We start from the raw sequence: 11346 nt of genomic DNA, 5'->3' as shown, positions 1-11346 counted from the left end.
CAAACCTAAATTGCCCCAGGCCCCCCAAGGTCTAAATCCGGCCCTGGGTAGTGGCATAGATCACATCCAAGGAATGTGATCTATGCCACCTGGGAGTGAACTTATCCTCCCATGTGATCCATGACCACCCACGGGTTACGCGCTCCACCATGGGTAGTACTGATAGTGATGCCTTCTAGTGGTGGTGTAGTAGTGCCATCTAGTGGTAATAGTCAGAGTTAGTCAGGTTATCAGTGAGGGTGTTATAGTGAAGGTCAGGACAGTGACCAACCTCAGGAGCACTAAAGGTCAGTTGAACTTCAGTGGTCGCATAGGAGGGATGTGCTGCTCCTCCTCCTACCCATCCCCCGGCCGGCTTTACCGCTTCTTCATCCTTTTAATACGCCTAAATAACGCAAGTATCGTCTGGTGACGTATTTGTCAGTACAAAAGCAGAGTTGAGCTGCAGTTCCTGGTCACCATCACCAAATTATTATTGTCTTAATTTAAATTTCTTTGGGGTCTAATTTGCCCCTCAAGGAAGGTTCCTTGATGTTGGTGAGGGGCTCTTGATTTAGGGAATTGGATCTGTGCTCCAGTTCCCCGAATTAAGCCTGAATGCCTTCCACATCCCCCCCCCCCAGGCGCTGTATAATCCTCCGGGTTTAGCGCTTCCCCCTTGATTATAATAATTTGGGGTCTAATGTCTTGGAAAGGGGGGGGGGGTGATTGACCTTAGTGGAGGAGTTTTGATGCAAGGAACTGGATCTATTCCCCTTCCTCTGATCAAACAATAACTCACACTAGGCGTCACATAACCCATAATGGTGTATCCAGTTCTGGGCTACTATTTTCCATTATTGAAAAATAACTTAGTGAAGGTCTCTTGATCCAAGGAACTTGCGCCCTGTGATCCAGATAGACTTGCATGTAAACAAATTGTTAGTCATCAGGTCTGTGTGAAAGAAATATTGATTAAAGAAGATAGTTTTACTATATTCAACATTGATGGGTGTATCAGTCAGGCAGTAATGTAGTTGCTAGTTTATTACTTGGCAATGTTTGCCTATAAATGTGTGTAATGTTCATGGTTATAATGCGAATATGTTGTTTCAGGTGTGGTAACTGAGGAGTGCTGTGCCTGGCTGTGTGCTGCAACATTGATCAATACAGGAACCTTGACCAGTCTGAGGGGTAGAGACAACCACACTAGTAAATGGTCTGACCCATAACTGTTATATGGAGCTGCACCAGTTGGAGACGTCGTTAGAGATGGGCAGGGCCCACTTGTAAGGTATATCCAGGTTATAAGTTCACTAAAGTTTGGTTATTGAAGCAGATAGTAATTGTTTTAGGTGGGAAGGTGGTGGGGCGAGTATAGGAAAGATTGTAAGCAATTGATATCAGAAGCAGCTTAGTGGGAAGTATTAGCTTATCTCCCGACCAGAGATGAAATCTCTGGCCAGGAAATAATGAGGAATGTATTCTATAGGTTACCTTGAATAAGGTGTAAATAAAAATTGGAGAAATGGGTTGTAAAACTTAGAACTAAAGACTGATTAGATTTTAGGAAGTTTGTTTGCATAATATCTTCATTATGCAGTCTATATTCATCCTGCAGGATTGTAGGAAGCAGAGATAAAATGTGTAAGTGATATATCATGACTTGGTAGTGGCATCAACTGAAGAACCGAGATTCGATTCCGGGCACAAGTGGGCATATTCCCTTGTATCCATTGGGACTTCACATAGAGGAGGAACACTGCAGTAGGCCTACTGGTAGGGGTCGCATCCCGGGAGAGTATAAATACCCTAATAAAAATGTCATAGTTGTCATCCTGACTTGTGTAATTCTGTGTTAGTGTGATGAGGGTAATGGTAGAGGTCTTGATGCCGGGTGGAAAGCCTAAGTCAGGCATATCCATTATTAAGACAAAGGAGCACTGAAGCAGGCCTATTGACCCATGCTAGGCAGGTCCAACTCTCAGCCATTCATTTGTCTAACCTATTTTTAAAACTACACAGCCAAAGTTTTAGCTTCACGGGATAAATTTTCCTTAGGCAGAATATATTATAGCCGGAAAAATCGATAACACTTCCTCAAAAATGTGGAATTAACCACATCTTCCTATTTTCAGTAGGGCTGTAGAGGGCCTGGCCAAGTATTTTTATGCTTTGAAGTCCCAGAAATATTTTCAGTAGTATAGCCTTGTGGGTTTAGCGCAGTGTCTTAGAGCGTCTTGGGGGGGGGGATTTGTTTTGAAATTGGGTTAGTGTATATTTACAGAGACTTTGTAGACCCCTTGATCTTACCTAGACCCCCCTGATCTTACCTAGACCCCCCTGATCTTACCTAGACCCCCCTGATCTTACCTAGACCCCCCTGATCTTACCTAGACCCCCCTGATCTTACCTAGACCCCCCTGATCTTACCTAGACCCCCCTGATCTTACCTAGACCCCCCTGATCTTACCTAGACCCCCCTGATCTTACCTAGACCCCCCTGATCTTACCTAGACCCCCCTGATCTTACCTAGACCCCCCTGATCTTACCTAGACCCCCCTGATCTTACCTAGACCCCCCTGATCTTACCTAGACCCCCCTGATCTTACCTAGACCCCCCTGATCTTACCTAGACCCCCCTGATCTTACCTAGACCCCCCTGATCTTACCTAGACCCCCCTGATCTTACCTAGACCCCCCTGATCTTACCTATCTTACCTAGACCCCCCTGATCTTACCTAGACCCCCCTGATCTTACCTAGACCCCCCTGATCTTACCTAGACCCCCCTGATCTTACCTAGACCCCCCTGATCTTACCTAGACCCCCCTGATCTTACCTAGACCCCCCTGATCTTACCTAGACCCCCCTGATCTTACCTAGACCCCCCTGATCTTACCTAGACCCCCCTGATCTTACCTAGACCCCCCTGATCTTACCTAGACCCCCCTGATCTTACCTAGACCCCCCTGATCTTACCTAGACCCCCCTGATCTTACCTAGACCCCCCTGATCTTACCTAGACCCCCCTGATCTTACCTAGACCCCCCTGATCTTACCTAGACCCCCCTGATCTTACCTAGACCCCCCTGATCTTACCTAGACCCCCCTGATCTTACCTAGACCCCCCTGATCTTACCTAGACCCCCCTGATCTTACCTAGACCCCCCTGATCTTACCTAGACCCCCCTGATCTTACCTAGACCCCCCTGATCTTACCTAGACCCCCCTGATCTTACCTAGACCCCCCTGATCTTACCTAGACCCCCTGATCTTACCTAGACCCCCCTGATCTTACCTAGACCCCCCTGATCTTACCTAGACCCCCCTGATCTTACCTAGACCCCCCTGATCTTACCTAGACCCCCCTGATCTTACCTAGACCCCCCTGATCTTACCTAGACCCCCCTGATCTTACCTAGACCCCCCTGATCTTACCTTGACCCCCCTGATCTTACCTAGACCCCCCTGATCTTACCTAGACCCCCCTGATCTTACCTAGACCCCCCTGATCTTACCTAGACCCCCCTGATCTTACCTAGACCCCCCTGATCTTACCTAGACCCCCCTGATCTTACCTAGACCCCCCTGATCTTACCTAGACCCCCCTGATCTTACCTAGACCCCCCTGATCTTACCTAGACCCCCCTGATCTTACCTAGACCCCCCTGATCTTACCTAGACCCCCCTGATCTTACCTAGACCCCCCTGATCTTACCTAGACCCCCCCTGATCTTACCTAGACCCCCCTGATCTTACCTAGACCCCCCTGATCTTATCTTTACCTCCCTTCATCATCCCTTGCGCCGCCACTGCTCTGTAAATTAGTAAGGTCTATACCTGGAGTATGCTGCATAGTTGTGGTGTATATATATTTAACAGTAGAAACTAAATTGCAGACCTACAATCAAAATAACATACAGAATTACATGGTGTTAAGTAGGATAGGTAAGGTATAGAATTGGAGAATCTGCTATATGCATTATGAATGCATATAGCAGGGGAGAGTAATCTCCCCTGAAGGCATAAATTACGTAGAACTGTTGGCCTTGGAACCCACCAACGACCTTCAGTAGCTGTCTGTAATCTGTTATTGCACATGGTTTCCGTGGGGATTTTGGTGGGTTTCGGGCTTTGGGTAGTGGTTGCGGTGGGTGTTCTACGTTTTTTATGCCTTTGGCAAGTCAAATGTTTTTTTTTACTAAGTTCACAAAACTGACACTTGAGGAGGAAACTTTAGACGTTTCGGTATAACCTGGGTTGTTTTGAGACCACTGTCGACTGCACCTGACCTTAGTTTTGATTCCTCTTTTCCTGGACCAGATTTCTCTAACTTTTATTGTGTTTTGACATAAATGGTGTACAATACCAGGTTTGTAAGAGACATTGTGACAGGTATCATTATTCATGAAATGTTTCGCTTGGGGAGTAGACTTTATCTGTCGACTACAGAGGTGACAGCAGTCTTGTAGACTAAATTGTCGAGTTAATTTTGAGCTCTACCCTCCAACCTTGATAAAAGATGGTCAGTCTCCTAGCCAGACTTTAATTTCTTACCTAGCATTGGCCAACAGGAATACTGGAATTTCCTTTCATGTCTATTGTAAGCTCGTGTTGAACTGTATTATTGAAGGTTAACTTGTCGCAATTTCCCCACTGTTTTTTGTACTGACACTATTTCAGCTACGAATATTGTTACTTTTACTATTATTGTTACTACTACCAGGACTTACTGCTAGACTAACTACCAGCACTTCTATTATTGCCAGTACTAATGCTACCACCATTAGCATTATCACTACCACCATTGGTATTACCGCAAATCTTACCAATACTGCCTGGAGTTTACCTGGAGAGAGTTCCGGGGGTCAGCGCCCCCTCGGCCCGGTCTGTGACCAGGCCTCCTGGTGGATCAGAGCCTGATTAACCAGGCTGTTACTGCTGGCTGCACACAATCCAACGTATGAGCCACAGCCCGGCTGGTCGGGTACCGACTTTAGGTGCTTGTCCAGTGCCTGCTTGAAGACAGCCAGGGGTCTATTGGTAATCCCCCTTATGTATGCTGGGAGGCATTTGAGCAGTCTCGGACCCCTGACACTTATTGTATTGTCTCTGAACGTGCTAGTGACACCCTTGCTTTTCATTGGGGGGATGTTGCATCGTCTGCCGAGTCTTTTGCTTTCGTTGTGAGTGATTTTCGTGTGCAAGTTCGGTACTAGTCCCTCTAGGATTTTCCAGGTGTATGTAATCATGTATCTCTCCCGCCTGCGTTCCAGGGAGTACAGGTTCAGGAACTTCAAGCGCTCCCAGTAATTACACTATTATGATTACTACTGCTTTTAATGCTGCTGTCTGTACCACTACTACTGTTTTTTGAAACGGTCACCTGACGTCATTTGTAATTTCACCCTCTCCCCTCTCCATGGTTTTTACGACCTGTCTTGTGGTCTGTTATACTTTTTGACCCTTGGCCTGACTTGATACTCGTCCAAGAGAAACCAAAAGATCGTCTCGAATTGCTTCTCTATTGTTGGTTTCCGTAAGTGTATTGTAAGTAGTTTTATATATGCATTTGGGTAGTTAGGTGAAGAATAGAACTGGAGAATCTGCTATATGCATTATGAATGCATATAGCAGGGGAGAGTAATCTCCCCTGAAGGCATAAATTACGTAGAACTGTGGGCCTTGGAACCCACCAACGACCTTCAGTAGCTGTCTGTAATCTGTTATTGCACATGGTTTCCGTGGGGATTTTGGTGGGTTTCGGGCTTTGGGTAGTGGTTGCGGTGGGTGTTCTACGTTTTTTATGCCTTTGGCCAAACTGTGCAGAGTTAAATATTTGATTCATTGAGTTTACACAATTTCATCATTTTGGATCATTTAAGCAGCGTTCAGATTCCTATGAATATAAAAGTATTCGCGTTCAGAATTGGTTGGTTTGATAGTTTGCTGCCGGAAGCATTAGACTTCACTACTTAAAGACGTTATTATTTTCATCACTGAAAACTTCACTTCAGATCACAGAAGTGTTAGTCGGCAGAAAGGATTCACTAACATCTGATGCTGATGAGTATAGTTAGGGAGGTGATTTAGATTGTTATTAGTGAGAATAGGTTTCTAACCCTGCTGGGTTAGAAACCCAGAAAAAATAGAGGGGGGGGGCTTGATTGTAGCGGTCCTCAGGTTGTGACTAGGATGCCAGCCAAGGTAGGTTATGACTAGCATAGTAGTGTGTTAGGACAATGGTATACGGTAGAGCTCTAGCTGGTTCGATAACCCGGTAGTGTTGGTTGTTAGTTTAGTGTGCTATTTATTATTTAGAACATGATAGTGAAGTACAAAGGAATAGTTATTACAGTGCAACATGCCAAAGCCCCTTGTATGTAGAACATTATGGGCAGGCTTAAATTTTAACAAGTTAACTAAGATTGCTCAATGATATATTCAGTGGTAAAAACATTATCTCTAATTTAGCACAAATGAGTAACAAAGACAGGTCATATGGTCATTTACGGTTGCTGTGCATTCAATAGGTATGAGGGACATGGAAGTGTAGGGGAAATACAATGTGGTCTTAGGATCTTCTTACCTCAAATTTGGATGCCCCTCAAGGGGTGTCACGTACTAGTCAAGGTATCTTGAGACAAGCAGTTGTAAGTACCCTTCCCTTGGATCCAACATGATTGCCTAGCATTCCCCAAGCTGTGTATAACCCCTATGAAAAATTTTATTTGGGTAAATGTGTAAGTATAAAATGGTTTGAAAGGGTGGGGGGGGGGAAGCGGTGAACTCAGGGGACAGTGACTTTCAGAGGAATCAGATACTCTCGTCGACCTATCACAAGTCATCAACTTGCACTAATTATCACCTTGTTTACTTGCAAGCAGAATCCTCTTGACAAACAAGTACAGTGTTCTAATACTGAGGAAGTGTCAGAATTCCTTGACAGACAAGGTCACGAAATTTAAAAATGTATTATAACCTCAAACTATTAATAATGGCAGTATTGAGGCTGTCCGCCTCATTACTACTATTGTTAGTAGGGTTGGGGTAGGTATATTTTTTTTTTTTCCCCGAGCTTAAAGCTCCCGAATTGTGTGAATGTTGTCCTCCTGACAAATACAGCAGTTGAGGCTTTTCTCAATTATTTCATTTTTCTATTTGTGTTCCTTGAACACCTTTGTGCGTGTTCCTTTTACATTGTTGTGATAAAGAAACACTTTATTTATTACATTTTAATCAATGTTCTTAAATTTATCGAATCTTGTAGGTTGAAGATATTGCCTGTGTGAAGGCGATGTGGTGGGCAGCTGCAAGTCTTCAGAATGTCATCACCAGCAGCAACACGCCAAAACAGTCTGCAAAGATACAAGTATGAACATTACTAGGTTATTCATGATATGCAGTAAGCAATAGTTTGAAGCCTTACTACGTATTTATAATGCTTCCTTCAACAGTTTGAAGAAATAAATTGCTAAAAATATTTTCAAAACTGATCTATCCAATATTACCATGAAACTGAATTAATCCGTTTTTAAATTACCACAGGGTGATGGAACTGGAGGAGCTGGAGGTGTTGATGGTGTGGTGGATGGCAGAGGAGTGACTAGTGGCGCCACTGCTCTTGACCTCCATGGTTAAATGGCGCCATTAACCTGGAGGGGGATGGGATGACGTCAGTGGTTGTTTGTGGGGCGGGGGAAGGATCGTGGGTTGGCTGCTGGTGGAGGGGTTTGGGGGTGAGTAGTTAGTTGTTACTGGTGGGGGGGGGGGGTGATGGGGAGGGGAGTATGGGGGGATGGTTGTCACTTGGTAATTAATAAGGGACTTGCCGGGTCACCAAAATGGAAGAGACCCGGGCCGGGATTACCGGCGAATCAAATAGAATAGAATAAGGGACTAACAGTCTTATTACTGTGTGTTAACGTGGCTTGAACATTGATATTTTAAACGCCCTGGACACTAGCCCAAACACACTCGTTTGCCACATATTCGTAATTCTAATGAACACTGTCCATGGACTCGTATTGAAAACAGTCTCCTTGATGTTGGTCTTATGTATTTGATCAGGACCGGATTTAGACCTGGGGGACACTCAACATGGAAATTAAATTGAATTACAGATAAGAAATGAACTAAAATGAATGATAACCAGCAGTTTTCGAAGACGTCTAATTTTATTGACTTTGACTATAATTTACAATTTAATATATTCCATCGACACCATATAATAGTGATGTGTATTTATTTATATCTTTGGTGTCACACTTTGGGCATCTATATGGCGGCAGTTGACCAAAAGGACACATGCTTTTTTCTCCTGAGAGGAAACCACATGGCTGGGTCTGAATCACATGGTGATTCACTGTCCACGTCTACAGAAGTATCTGTAGATGGGGTTGATTCATCACCTTCACTATCTTGATTTGGTATGTTTTTTTTTTATTTTCTGCAGATGTACTTGGGAATGTGGGTGGGTCCTCAGAAGAAACGTCTGGTAGTGGTACTGGTTCTTCATTAGTAGCTTCTATGTTTTCCACACACATGCACACAGTGTATGTGACATTAACTACATTATCATTAAATGTCCTCTTCAAGGGGGGCTCCTTGGCGTGGTGAAGAGGCTCTTGGTCTGAGAAATTAGACCTGTCGGTCTCCTTCCTCAGACCGAACCTAATTACCCGCCAATCCCCCATTCCCTATCCCATCCTCCCATTTTTCCTTTCCTCCTCCCCACCCCTCCCTTTTGCCCTTCCTTTTTGGCCTTTGGGATTTTTTTTCCCCCCACAGGCACGCTAGTTCCTAGGTAGGGGAAAGGGTACTGGGGTCCATCCCATTCAGTTGAGGTTCTTGGCGGTGGCGTAGTTTGCCGTGGAATCTGGATTGCCTGGGGATGTCCCGATCCCTCTCCGGTATCCCAGAGGGTGGTTTTGGGTGTCTCCGGCGACGGGTGTATCTCTGGAAGCCACCTTTCGGATTCCGGGGGTGGTGGCCGAAGGAGGTATGCTTTGTGGCGGATTTCCGGCCGCCCTCTTTTGTCCACCGAGGTAGCTCGGCAGATGTGAGGTTGCTATCCCGGATTGCCGGTTTACTGGCACGATGGGTAGGGTATGGCATGGGTTCCATGCTGCATCTGCGCTACTTGCGGTGCTGAGGTCCTCTTGGGCGCGGAGGGAGATTTCTGGCCCTTTCATTCCTCCTGGGAACTATCCCTCCCCGGTCCCCCCTTTTTTTATTCTTTTTTTTATTTTTATTTTTATTTTTATTTTTTTTTTTCTTAAAAACAAAAAGAAAGAAGTAACCTAACCATGGCAGCCCTAGTCCATGAACCTGCTACCCCCGGGCCCCTTCTTGATACCGCACCCCGTTCTGACCCCACCTCGTCTTTGGACCACTCTTCGGACACTCCTCATGCCTCTGTACCTCTTGCCGGTGCTGTTTCCTCACCCGCTTCAGGTACTGAGGCCTCGACTGACTCCTTCAATTTATCTGACCTTCGCTCTCCTCTGACTATGCTTCCGGCCTCTCCCTCTACGGTGCGGCAATTTTCGAATCGCCGGCCCGTTCCACGTCGGACCAACTCTGGTCCCACGCCTAAACGCCAACGACAATTACCTGCTGATGATACTTCTCCACCTTCTCATTCTTCTCAGAAAAGATCGACACGTCCTTCACTACCTTTCCATGCTCAGTTTCAGACTGCACAATGGACTAAATTCTTCACTTTATGGCCGACTTCCTCTACTGCCTATCTTTCTGACCACAGTATTGGCAAGGCACTCCTACACCATGTTGGTAAAGATATTTCTTTTTTCATGCTCTTAAGAGTGGTACGCGCATCATCACCATACAGAATGCTACCCAGGCTCATGAGCTTTCTCGTCTTTCCCATATTGATACTGTTCCTGTCACTGTTGAAAAACATCATTCCCTCAATTCTTGTAGTGGTACCGTCATTCTGCCCCATACCATAGTTCAACAAAATTTCCAGACATGTGGCATTGACATTCTTGAACAACTGGAACTCCAAGATCTCCCAATCCTCAAAGTAGACACTTATGTTCTTCCTGCCCGCGGGTGGAGACGATACCCTAGCAATGTGGCTCGTTTAACTTTTGACAGCTGTGAACTCCCATCCTCAGTTTATGTAGCAGGACATCGGTTACAAGTTCGAAAGGTGATCCCTACACCGCAACAGTGTAGAAATTGCTGGCGATTTGGCCATCCAGCAAAATATTGCAGATCTATTGCCGAATGCCCGGTCTGTGGTGCCGATGACCATTCTAATATGTCTTGCAATCGACCTCCCTCTTGCCTTAATTGTCATGAGGCTCACCCTTCGTACTCTCGCCGTTGTCAAGTCTACTTAAACGAGCGGGAAATCCGTTACCTCAAAGAGGCAGAAGGTCTCCCTTATGCCATGGCAGTTTCTCATCTCCGCCTCCAAGGGAGACTACCTTGTGTTTCTTATTCCCGTGTTTGAAAACATCCCCCCACTTCTGGGATCCCATCTTCTGCAACCACCTCTGTGGTTACCTCTCCCATAGTCACTCCTGTATCTAATTCTTTTGCTGTCCTAGGCTCAGACGTCCCTACTTCAACGCCTCGGTCTGATCTCGTTTCTTCGTGTTCTCCCTCACAAGCCTCAGTAGTGATGAGATCTCGTATGACACCTCCTCCTAATCGTCCCTCTACTTCTCAAAAGTCAAAAAAGGTCCGTTAACACCTACCCATCTTCCACCTCCTCATTTTACCTTCCCTGTCTCAGTACCTGGTTCTTCCCCTCTCACTGGCTCTGTTACAAGTGTAGAGGTTCACCCTCCTCCTCATACTGTACCTTCCTCCCCTGTTCCCTCCCAAGTTTCTTCCTCTTCTGCCACCTCCCAGGTTTCTGCCTATTATGTCCCTTTCCACGCTTCTCCAGTTCCCTCCACCCTTTCGCCCCCCCTACCTTGGTACAGTCCATTACAGTTCCAATCTTTACTCATCCTCCCCCTACCATTTCCAATATTGTCTCCCATACAACGTCTCTGAATTCCGAAACACTTGAAGCAATCTCTGAATATATTGCAGAGACCAAACCATCAATGGACACTGATCCACCCTCTGTTCCTTCTCTCTCCTCTCCTCCATCTGCGCAACTCCTTTCTTCACAGCGCACCATTCCTTCGCTGCTTGAACGTTTTCCACTGCCTCTGCATGTGGACTTTTCTAACCCCTCTAGTCTGTAGGAACCCTTACCTGTGGATTTCAGGTATCTTTATCATTGCCAATCATGGCCTATTTACAATGGAATATATGCGGCCTCAGGGGAATCAGGGTGAGCTTCAGATGTTACTCTCCCAGTTTTCCCCTGTTGGTGTT

General features: G+C 45.6%; 1 long non-coding RNA gene across 1 annotated transcript; it reads left to right on the top strand.

The window, feature by feature from the left end:
- Positions 1–271: 271 nt before the first annotated feature.
- LOC128702798 (uncharacterized) lies at positions 272–7688 on the top strand. The gene is made up of 4 exons (XR_008409157.2): positions 272–394; positions 1096–1273; positions 7253–7354; positions 7531–7688. It is a non-coding gene; the product is annotated as an uncharacterized lncRNA (long non-coding RNA).
- Positions 7689–11346: the final 3658 nt, after the last annotated feature.

The sequence above is a fragment of the Cherax quadricarinatus genome, chromosome 79 (assembly GCF_038502225.1).
Source record: "Cherax quadricarinatus isolate ZL_2023a chromosome 79, ASM3850222v1, whole genome shotgun sequence".
Classification (NCBI taxonomy): Eukaryota; Metazoa; Arthropoda; class Malacostraca; order Decapoda; family Parastacidae; genus Cherax; species Cherax quadricarinatus.
The sequence above is the reverse complement of the archived record's forward strand: the minus strand, read 5'-3'. Positions and strand labels throughout refer to the sequence as shown.